A 12,317-nucleotide genomic window follows, 5' to 3' on the forward strand; every position below is an offset into this window, starting at 1 on the left:
GTATAGCACCAGACCCAGAGGTAGAGTGGGGAATTGTTTTAACTGTCTTGAGACAGGGGCATTGGCGGACATCTTTGATCGGCTGTCCGCCCATTTAGATCAAGTAATGGCAGTACGGAGTGTTGCAGTGTTAGGGTGAGAGAGTAGCACACAGGTTCGTGTTCCGTGGCAGCATGTGGTGGCCCCTGAGCGCTGGGAAGCGACAAAGTAGCGCTGGACCCATAAACATTCTGAGAGGTTTGCTTCTAACCGGGTCCCACGCAATGTTGACAGCAATCCAAAAGAGACAAAACATGTGGGTCACCCTAGCTGAATTAACAGGGCAAGACTCCATGTGTTTGAGCCTGGCCACGCCAGGGGACCCATTTCGCACCTGTTTGATCAGGGTCCCATATTTTAACCTGCAAGACTTCCGAGGGATGCTAAACAACAGCTCCCTGATAGGGAACGCCACAAACAATGGCAAGTGTTCAGGGCTGATCGGACTCAAGCCTGCGCAGCAGCATGCCTGCTGGCAAGGTGCATTCTTGAAAAACATCAATGTCACCATGGGGACACAAGAAGAGTTAGATCTACTGGGTTCCACAAACCAAACTGAGGATGGTTACATGACATTCGAGCCTCCCACTACCAGTCAATTGAATGTTAATAGGCGCCTTTGGGTCACTGTTGACCCTCTTGCAGACTGGTTTCTGCAAAACTATGAGTCCGAAGCAATTTACTACCGAATCAACCTCACGGGTCAAGCCCCGAAATGCCTCCCCAGTGGTACGTTCTTAATATGCGGGGACCGCGTGTGGAATGGGGTTCCTGCCAGCCCACATGGGGGACCGTGCTACTTAGGGAAACTCACCCTGTTCCATCCAGGCCTGCATCAACTCTTAAATATCACCCACCACACTAAAACCAGGGTGCAGCGTTTAATCCATGAACTCCAATGTAAAAGAAATGAAAAGCCTGTCTTTTGGAGTTGTGGTATAATTTGGCTAGCATCTATGTTTGTACCTGGTGCTTCAGCAGCCAGGGTTCACGCTATTTTGCATAAACTTGCTTGCTGGGCGAGGGATGAGCTAAACATAACTTCGCAGATTCTTGACGAACTAAGTGCAGATGTTGCTAGTGTTAGGCATGCAGTATTACAAAATCGGGCAGCCATTGATTTTCTACTACTAGCTCACGGCCATGGCTGTGAAGAGTTCCAAGGTATGTGCTGTATGAATCTTTCTGACCACTCTGTCTCCATTCACAAGCACCTCTCTGACCTCCAGAGGGGCCTACACAACCTTCGGGAGACAGACGACCCTATTGGAGATTGGCTTAAGGGTCTGGGTATCACTGGATGGCTGTGTACCTTGGTAGTAGAAGGCTGCCGATTGCTATTTGTAGTTATATTAGGCTTAATAATACTTGGGTGTATTTTTTCTTGCCTTAAAGTGGGGCTGCGGAAAATCATTGACCAGACCTGGGTTGCCCAAAAAGAAAACGGGGGATATGTAGAGGAATTCCTTGTGGAGGGGGGGCATAGGATACTCCAGGAGAGCTTGGGCATCCCAGGGCTGTTGCAGAAGTACCCCTGACGGGGCCTCAGGCTGAAGATAGGCTTGCAAGGCACCTGCTAGCCGGCAGCCTTGAACAGCCTTGGGAAAAGGTATACACTGGTCAGCTCCCCCGCTGCTTAGAGGCTTTCTCGTGGGAATGGGGCGTGAACTTTGCAAAGTATAACTTGGTGTAAGTAAACAATAAAACTGAAGCACGATGCTCAAATCATATCGGTGTTCGTGTTGTGTCTCTGTCTGGTTCCCCTGCACCTGGGACCCCTCCCCCTGCTAAAGATCTCGTGCCAAAAACACCCGTGATTAACTCCAGTAATTCCAGGAGGATTCATATCAAAAAGTAAGTCTCAAGAAATATAGAAGAAATTTTTGAAAAGCCAGTTTAAAAATGTTCTAGATCTCCCGGAACAAATACTTTCTTGTTTTGCTGTTCAAGGATTGCTTTAACTTCTAAATACATTTCTTCCTGTGGTTCAGAGAGCCACATTTCCCACGATTCTTCCATAGTCCAGAGAGAATATCCAAACCAAGGTGAGAAGAGAGAGATCTAGAGTGGTTTTTACTCATGAATTTTCTGTCCTTAGGGATCGGTGTCTTGCCAGCAATTCCCCACCATTATGTTGCAGTGAGGATACTGTAACACGCATACCAAACTAGGAGTCCCGTGGAAAAGAAATATATATGGACAGATTCTTGATAGGTATTTCAGAGATGTTTATTTCTCCAGCTGCATGGCCGGAGCTCTGCCAAGGAACTGCTGCAATCACAGGACCCGAGGGTCCTTGCCCGCACAGGGAAACACAGAACAACCAATGGGGAATGAGGCTGACCAGGGGCTTGGGAAACCCCATCTCTGTCCCAGGGCCCCTCTCCCAGGGCTACATGGCAGGGGGGACGGACCCCGACACCCTGTCCCCCCTGAACTGGGATGTCTGAAGGGACTGAAAGAATGGCAAACAGCGGCTTAAAAACCAACTCTGTGCTATCAGTCTGGAAAGGTGTTATCAGTTCAATGAACGCCTCCATCTCTGAGGACTCGCTCTGTGAATTGTTAGACTGGGGTGATTTGCATGGCATGTCCCCGAACGCAGACACTGCCCTGGATTTTGTGCTGTGGCAGGAACTAGGCTGTGATATCCGACCTGAGCTCCCATCTGGGGATCCGGCAGTGCTAGAATTATTGCGCACTTGGTGGTCTATGTTTAATCTGCTGATAGACCTTGACTAGCAGTAAAGATGGCTCACCTGCCTCAGTGGAATGTGAAGGAGAGAGATCAAAAAAAAACCCCCCAGCTCCACAGGTGGGGGATGCCACAGAGCCTGCACCGGGTCGTGATGTGCTGCTGCGGAACCCCTCACCCCCTGAGGACCCCGTGCTGGCAGAGCAACTGGCAGGGGTGTCGGGGCAGTGGGGGGGGGCGTGCAGTCTGCCCTGCTGTTCAGCTCAGCGGCGGCCACCGCTTTTTGGGGTCGCGGTTTAGTGGACTCACACCCTGGACGCCCATGGCAGCTCCTAGCCCGTCTGTGCATGCGTCTGCTGCACCGAGAATGCCCGGATGCGGCCCGTCACCCTCTGTAGTGGCAGACTGTTCGGCGCAGTAGCAAAACCGAGCAGTCAACCTTCTAATACGTCATCTGCCTTTGTTGACGGAATTGCCGAATATGTCACGGCAGCTATCGGAATTGCTCAGCTTGCAAAGGCAGCTGTTGCAGCTGCCGGAGGCATCCCGTTGTGTGGGCCCGCACCGCCCATGCCCCCCATGAGAGACATGGCGAACACGGAAGTGGCACGGACAGCAGCTCCAAACCTGGAACCCGTGGCAGCGGTGGCGGTGATCCTGGTGTTATCCGCCGGCACAGCACTGGCGCTCCAGCCACCAACAGAGCCGAGACCAGCGACAGTAGCGGCGGACGCGGCGGGCACTGCCGCAGCGCAGGAGACGGCAGTGGCTCTGGGCGCAACAGCAGCACCGGAGACGGCCGCAGCAGCTCCAGTGCCAGATCGGTCGAAACCAGCCAAGGTCACGTCCTGGAAAGAGGCTGCAGTTCAAACCACAGCACAGCCGACTGCAGCCTGTGCTGTCAGTTTCTCTTCTGGTCAGTCCATTCCTCCACACCCACCTTTCTTCGTTCACAGCTCCTCAAAGTTGCCTTTACCTGAAGATTCATTGTTGGGCAGTGAGGCAGAGGAGGCATTGGCCCTGGGGTGTAAAGCTGCTGTAGCCGGGCGGCAAAAGAAAAGGCTGCTCCAGTCTCGCCCCTGGACCTTCCCGGACTGCACTGTGACAGTGCGTTCGACCCACTACAGTAATTTCTGGGAATCCTTTAAAATGCGAGCTCTGGAGGAGGGCGACTGGGATTTATTGGAAACTCTGGGAATGCCAAACAGATTTGAGGATCCTGAGAGTAATCGGGAAGCTGCTACACTGCATCCAAAGGCTGTGCCAGTAGTTTAGGATGGTAGTGACTCCCCAAAAGGGGAGATCCAAGCTTTCCCAGTGTATAAGGCTCTCCCAAACTCAGGTCAGCATGACAAGCACGAGGTAATTGCCAGAGGGCGCACAGTATCCTGGAAGGAGAGATCTGAATGGCAGGTGCTAAAAGGCCATGAGTCAGGCTCTGCTGAGTTAGTTGAACTAAGGGCTATTACCATGGCTTTTCAACAATTCTCACAGGTACCTTTGAATTTGGTTACTGACTCTGCTTACATAGCAGATATCACCCAATGCTTAGATTGTTCATTTCTGAAGGAGGTGAACAATGTGGCTCTGTTTTCACTACTGCAAACCTTGTGGTCTGCAATTCAGGCTCGAGTGCACCCGTATTACATTCTGCACATTCGAAGCCACACTGATTTACCAGGTTTTCTAACAGAAGGCAACTCCAGGGCTGACATGCTGGCCAACCCTGCAAGGGTAGGGCCTCAGCCTGACAAGACTGCACAAGCCGAGGCATCGCACAGTTTCTTCCATCAAAGTGCACATACCCTGCAGAAGCAGTTTCATTTAACGCCAACCGAAGTGCCTGACATTGTCAGCGCTTGTGTTGACTGTCACGGACTCGCTGCACCTTTGCCAGCGGGGGTAAACCCCAGAGGGCTAAAAGCCTTGCAGCTTTGGCAAATGGATGTAACACACATCTCTGAATTTGGCCGGCTTAAATATGTGCATGTGTCTATTGACACTTTCTCCTTGGCTATGTGGGTGTCTGCTCACACTGGAGAGGAGGGCTGTGATGTCATTGCCCATTGGAAATTGGCTTTCTTGGTCCTGGGCGTGCTGGCTATTGTGAAGACCGATAATGGTCCTGCCTACACCTCGGAGAAGATGCAGCAGTTCTTGCACCTATGGGGTGTAGACCATACCTTCGGTATCCCACATTCTCCTCCTGGCCAAGCCATTGTCGAACGCGCTCATGGTACTTTGAAGCGTGTTTTGGAAAAACAAAAAAGGGGAATGCATGGAGAAACCCCACAGAGCCGACTAGAAAAAGCTTTGTATACAATTAACCACCTTACAGTACCACAAAATTCAAATAATCCTGTTATTCTGAATCATTTTCTCTCATTGCAGTCTGCAGGAGAGACACCTGCCTTGGGCAAAAGTCTGGGTACGGAATTTACTCACTAACCAGTGGGAAGGCCCTCATGAGCTTATCGTTTGGGGTCGTGGGTATGCTTGCATTTCCACAGATACTGGGGTACGGTGGCTACCTTCAAAATGCGTTCGCCCTGACCTACGGCACCAGAGGCAGAACAGGAAACCTCCAAATGATGACCAGAATGCCAAGCATCCAAATGGAGACCAGAATGTAGATCATCAGCCTAATGACTCTTCTGATGATGACCAGGATGTCAACCATCAGGTGGATGGTCCTTCCACAAGCAGACTGTGATGGTCCTTCCACAAGCAGAGACTGAACTTTAAATTTCTTGTTATGGAGTCAGATAGTTAAAGCCCTTAAGGCTATATCTAGAATTAATAACTGATGTAAATTTCTATTTAGGATTAATACCTAGTAGAATGGTTATCTTATAAAACAAAAAGGGGGAATTGTGGATACAAAAATACAGCTAGCAAGAATTTCTCTTGCTTCTTTCCAGTGCCATAAGATACTTTTCTCTCTCACGGAAGATAGTAGCAGAGTTCTATAAACTATGAACACCTGTGACCTTGCAAAGCCTTGTTTATGGTACAGTAGAAAAATATTTTGACAATGGATGTTTTAGGATTTTAGCCAATCACCCCAAGGGATGGCTGATCCTTTGACCAATTAGACTATGAAGAAAAAAGTCTATAAAAGAGTTTGTAAAATAATTAAATAAATCAATCCTGCTGCACAATGCCTGCCTGCTGGATCTCTCTCCTCCTCCCTACCACTGCGGGACGCCGTAATACAGGATCAGTTATTAAGGTATTTTTGGAACAAATAATTCCAATATATGAGATTGTGGAAGTAATAGACTCAGATAGGGGAACTCATTTTACAGGAAAATTCTTCCAAGGGTTATGACTACTTTAGGAATACAATGGAACCTCCACACCCCCTGGCACCCCCAGAGCTTGGGCCAGGTTGAAAGAATGAATGGAGAAATAAAGAAACACCTCCTGAAGCTGGTGATAGAAACTAAGAATCCATGGGTTCGGCTTTTGCCACTGGCTTTGGCAAGGATAAGGGCCAGATCCAGAGGAGACATTTGATTGTCTCCCTTTGAATTGATATTTGGAATTCCTTACACTTATAACTCTCAACCTAGATGGGGGGTGGTGGAAATAAGTGATGTATATTTAAAACAATATGTGGCCAGGATACTGTCTCTTGTAAAATCTCTTTGACAGGAAACTTGGCTGGCACAGACCCTCCCTTTGGACTTTGCTGTTCATAACATCCAGCCAGGAGATTGGGTCCTAGTTAAGGAGTGGAAAGAAGCACCACTGGTGGCGAAGAAAATTGGATCTTTCCAAGTGTTACTGACCACAGAAACAGCCGTCAAGACAGCTGAACACAGGTGGACCCATCACACTCGGGTCAAGGTCTCCGAGGCCCCAGAGGTCTGGACATCTCAGCTGGAGGAGAAGGACGGGAGGCCACGACTGACACTGCAGGAGTGGACCGGAGCAGCAGCCAGTGCATCGACATCAGGGGAAGCCCTGTGTGCCTACCCACAGACTGTCTGCTAAAACGGTCTGGATGGGCATCCCTCCTTTGGGATCTCCAGTCATTGGGGGGGCTAATCCTTGCTGTTGTTTTCTTTATGTTGTTTCTGTGCCTTCACTCACCACAGGTGGTGCCGAAGACAGCATGAAAATTAGATTAGGAGATTAGATTACACCATTAGAATTTTTTTCTTAATAATCTTGCCTTTATATTGTCAGTTAGGTTTGAACCAGAGGTGGGAGAATCGTTTTTTAGTCCTAGGAGAAGAAGTAGCAAAAACCTTTAACCATAGCAGTTGTTGGGTCTGCAGAAGGCCAGGAGGATCTGAAGACTGGCCATGGGTAACATTACAGGTTACCTCCAAACTGGTCAGGGCTATGCTTCGTCAGGTATATTAGACTGTTATTCTTTTTGCTACCACAAGTTCAGGGAAATCAGTTAGGAATCAAGGTGTATGATGACCTAATCAGAGAAAAGCAGTCAATTGATGCATCCCTGGCTGGAGGGAGCACCCAAAAGTGGGGAAAAGATGAATGGCCACCTGAGCGAATCATACAACACTATAGACCAGCCACTTGGAATCCTAATGAATTAATATCAGGTGCCAGAGAACCCATTTATAATTTTAATAAGATAATTGAGTTACAAACTGTCTTTAAAATAATAACCAACCAGACAGTTACAGCTCTTGACATTCTTGAAAGTTAGCAAATGTACCAGTCCAAACGTGGAAAAGATAGGAATGGGACACGTTTTGCCATTATCTGGTGGACTATGGGTTAAACGAATGCTTTTTTTTCTCTTATGTGCTGTAGCAACCCTAATCTTTTTTACCATGCATGATACCTTGCTGAGCGCAGCTCATTTAGCAGGTGATCAAGGAAATGCAGGTAGTAGCCATGCCTACAGATCCAGAAATGGCTACAAAAGGACAGAAAATTATGTCACTACAAATAATTGCAAAACCAAAAAAAAAAAAGACCTAGGAACAGAAAGCTAAATCAATGATAACTAAGGTTTGTAAAGACGATTATTGAGAAAATAAGAAGAGGAGGGATTGAAAGGAATGAGAAGGAGGTGTCTTTACAAACTGTGGGCCTGATGGTAGATAAAACCAGATACTGAGAGGTGAAATAAGCAATGGGGGGAACCATAAATTCCATAGGAATTCCAGTTAATTGACACAGGCTGTTACTCATTCAAGACTGTGCTAATCCCTGGATTTAGAGAAAAAGAACAGAGACACAAGTGTGATAGATAAATGTTATAATATTGGCTTTCTGCAAATGTTAAAATGAATGATGTTAAGGTAGCTTTGTTATTGTAATAGATACATATTATAATAGTGGTTTTCTACAAATAGATGCTATATGTAAAAGTAGCTTTGTTATAAAGATATAGTTTTGTAACAATAACTAATCCCTTTATTTCTGTCATTAACTAAAAACTTAGACATGATAGTGAAATAGCTAATATAGTTATGCTTGTGAACTGTCTGCTTGGTTGGATAACATCCAAACAACGTGTGTTGAAGACCCCTGCTACTGACATGCCAACTATCAGCAACTACCGTCTGCAGAAACCATGTACCAAAGCCCACTCTGGAGGTGATAATAAAAACTGACTAAAACCACAGCCAAGAAATGCGCATGCTCTAAAAAGGCAGATCCAAGGAGGAGCCATGCTAAACAGCACCTGGAACATGTAAACTAGTTTAAGGAAAAGTTTGAATATGCATAATTGATTAGGAGTATGCACTAGGCTGATGCAATAGGACAGGTATGTAAAGGGTGTCTCTGAAATAACAGGTGTGCTCTTGGCTGAGTGCCAAAGCACCCAGCACTGTGAATTTTGCTTTATTTCTTTGTCCCTTATTGTCCTTTATTAAACCTTTAAATCCTAACAGGAGAGTGAGCCTCATTTTTCACAATTGGGTGCTTCGTCCGGGATTAACACCTCACCTCCGAGACTCTGGGAGATCCTGAGCGGGGGAGGCACACCCTGCCAAGTTCAGTGGCCCGCTCCGTTTCTTCTGGTGTGAATCGGTGGTTGCAGGTTGATACCCCATGGACAAGAAAGGGACAAATAAAGCAAAAGAAATGGAAAAAGAGGCTCCCTAAGAAACTGCAGCAGCTAGCCCCACAATTCTCGTGCACGAAGACCCGGACAAGAAAAAAAGATTGTAAGTATTTCCGGAGGGGCGGATATGGGAGTTGACTGGTGTGTGAATGAGATGCAGGCTGGTTACCCCAGACCTGCAAAGTGAGTGCGGAGTCTCTGAGAGCTGCGGTACCGTCTTCTTCTCGAGAAAAGCGGCCAGTGAGGAGACGAAGCGAAAGATAAAAGGAGTGAAAGATCCCTCCGGGGTAACTGGGACTGGGTCTCAGGGAGGGGTTGGACCCCTAGGAAAAGGGAGCAAAGGGTTTCCTAGCACAATCCACTAGGAAACGGGATGAAAGTGAGGGTCCCCAATTCCAGAAAAGTTGCCAGATTGAGGGTTGGAACACACAGATGCTAGAAAAATTAGATGGTAAGTGTGGGATACTATACCCAATAGAATCTGGGGTTGGCCAACAATATTTGGGATTTTACCATTTTATTTGAAAATAATACCCATGGGTGAATACTAACAAGTGATTTGAAAATCAAGATACCTTATCATTGTGTTGTCTTGTTGTGAGTGAGAATGAGTGAGACATATTAAAGAAATAAAAGTGAGTAAGAGTGAATGAAAGTATATGTAATATAGATTGTTGATTTAAAGTTTGACTGTAATATCTGGAGGGAGGTGGATTATATTATATTAGTATATTATTAAAGGGGAAAGGTTTTCTGTGCTGTGAGGGGAGGGTGGTGTTTAAGCTGCCAGAGGGGTGGGTTAGAAAAAAAAAAACAAAACCAAAAAACAGGGGCCAGGGACCATTTTAAGATAAAATCTTGGGGAGATGGGACAAAGAACCAGTAAGTTGGGTTCAAGGAAAAAAGGGAGTAAAAAGGTGCCAGCAGATATACCCCAAGATAGTCCTTTGGGAATTAAGTTAGCCAACTGGGATAGTGACCCTTGTACAAAGGAAAAGGATAAAGTAAAGATGATTCGGTATTGTGTGATAGAATGGACAAAAAAGAAATACGACCCGATCACATCTATTGGCCTAGGTACGGGTCCTCTGAAGCTTGGATTTGTCAAGCCTTAAATACATTTGTAAATTCAAAGGCACCATTTGATTCGGAAGAAAAAGAATATGCCTCTTGTTGGACAGGAGACATAGAACCCCTAGGATTAAAAGTTTTTAAGATATCAGAAACCCCAGAGACAGAGCGAGCAGAGGAAAAGAAAGAAAAGAGTTGGGACCCCCTGGAAGCATTGCTACCCCCATACAATACCGCGCCGGCTGTGGCCCCTGCCCCCGCCCCGCGCGCGCCGGCTGTGCCCACACTGGCCGCGGCCCCAACCAACCCAAGAGCCTCTGCCCCGTCCCTGCTCCGCGTATGCCAACAGCTCCTGCCCCGTTGGCAGTTCCGGCCTCGCTGCCGACTTCCACCCTTGCCCCGTTGGCGGTTCCGGCTTCACCGCCGACTTCCGTGGTTCTGACGTGTCCCCCTCCCCATGAAGAAGCACCATACCAAAATACTAGGAGAAATTCAGTTAAAACTCAAAGACAGCTCGATAACTGCTCTCCTGCCACTACTCCAAAACAAAGGAAAAGGGTCTCTTCTAAGGTTAGGATGGTTGAGGAACAGAAAGGTTGGGATCAAGAAATCAGCTTATTCCCATTACGAGAAGTGCCAATGGGAAGGGTTCAAGGGGGGATGGGATTTGTGAATGCTCCTTTGACCTCTGCAGAAGTCAGGAATTTTAAAAAGGAAATTAAAGGGTTATTAGAAGATCCTACAGGTACAGCTGAACAATTAAACCAATTCTTAGGTCCCAATATTTTCACTAGGGAGGAAATGCAGTCCATAATGAATATTATATTTTCCCAAGAGGAGTGGCAGATGATTAGAGCTGCTGGAATGAGGATTTGGGAAAGAGAGAATCAACAAGGTCCACCTGGGGACCAGAAAATGCCAATAGCACCTCCTAACTGGAACCACAATGAAGAGGCAGGGCGAGCACATATGAATGATTATCATAATTTGATAATCAAAGGAATAGAAGAGGCAGCACTCTGAGGGCAAAATGTCAGCAAGGCTTTTGATGGGCAACAAGGGAAGGAGGAGACTCCAACTGATTGGTTAGAGAGGCTGTCATAGGTTAGCAAGCATAGTCCTGGAGGTGATGTCCTTGCAAAGGGGTGCTTACTGCTTCCTTTATGACCTGATAGAACCTATCAGATGGCCAGTTTGAATATGGACAATTCTTTAAGCCACTTAAAATTGTGACCACCTCTGTGATCCACACTTAAGAATAGACAAACTCCCCCCCCAAGCTCTCTCTCGTTTCCGGCTCTGGGACAGCTGGCTGCGGGCCCCGTGTGGGGGCCAGCGGGCCCGGCCAGGCCCTGCTCGGGCCAGGCCGGGCCGGGCCACGGCCATCCTGAAGCCATGGGCCTGTTCCATCCGTGGAACCCCCCCACTGCCTTGCTGTGGGCAGCCGGAGTGGCTCAGCTCTCCCCACTCTCCACTTCGATAAGCCACATTCCAGCTGCAAGGCCGAGGTGAGATTAACCCTTTTAGTGCTGTGAAGAGCTGAAAACCTGAGGGAAGAGAAAGAGGAGATGCTTAAAGCTGAAAGTTTGTTGTGAAGCTATGATATATCAGAGTATCCCATTGTAATTTCATGAAGATATGGGGGGTGGAGTGTTCAACTCGCAAGCAAAAGCACCTGCGCTGAGATAGGCAGATGCTGATGCAGCTGTAATTTCATGAGAAGTTTGGACAGGGAGAGATGGACCAGATGAGGACTTTTGCTCCAAATGGGAAAGGAGAAAACCTCAGTTCCTAGAGATGCTCCCAGAGATAGTCCTAACGATGAAGATGAGGAAGACCCTTTGCTCCCAGGGAAGGAGAAGGGACTCTGTTTTTTGTTTCTGAACGGCTCAACCTTAAAATTGTACCCCAAAAACTTCAAGAGTGGACCCTCAAAAGCAGTTGTGGGAAAAGCTGCAAGTCGGGGGGAAGGGACTCACATCGTGAGCAGAGACTCCTCTTCCTAAATGGACTGAACAATATTTGGAAGTGGGCGGCTGTCTCGTTGCGATACTGTTTTCATAGCACGAGCAAGAAGAGGCTTCTGTTTCTCAATGGACTGAACAAGGTTACTATGGAAGTGGTAAACAGACTGAACATGTCAAGGGTTGTCTTTTTCCATTGTCAGTGGAAGAAGGGAGGAAGGTGGGGGGAGGAGGAGAGTTCTGAAGGTGGTATAATTTTTTTTTTCTCTCCTTCTTTTAGGTCTGTTAATAAACTTCTTTATATTCTTTCAAGTTTGGTGCCTGCTTTGCATTTCTCCTAATTCTTATCTCACAGAAGATAAACAGTAATGAGTATTTTGGGCCAAACCACTACACTAAATTGGTGTTTCTGCCCAGTTACAAACCCAACCTGCTACAGAGGCTCCAAAAGAATATGAAACAATACTCTGGAATTGACCCTGAGAGCATAGCC

The sequence above is a fragment of the Coloeus monedula genome, assembly GCF_965178545.1.
Source record: "Coloeus monedula genome assembly, chromosome: W".
In the NCBI taxonomy this organism is placed as follows: Eukaryota; Metazoa; Chordata; class Aves; order Passeriformes; family Corvidae; genus Coloeus; species Coloeus monedula.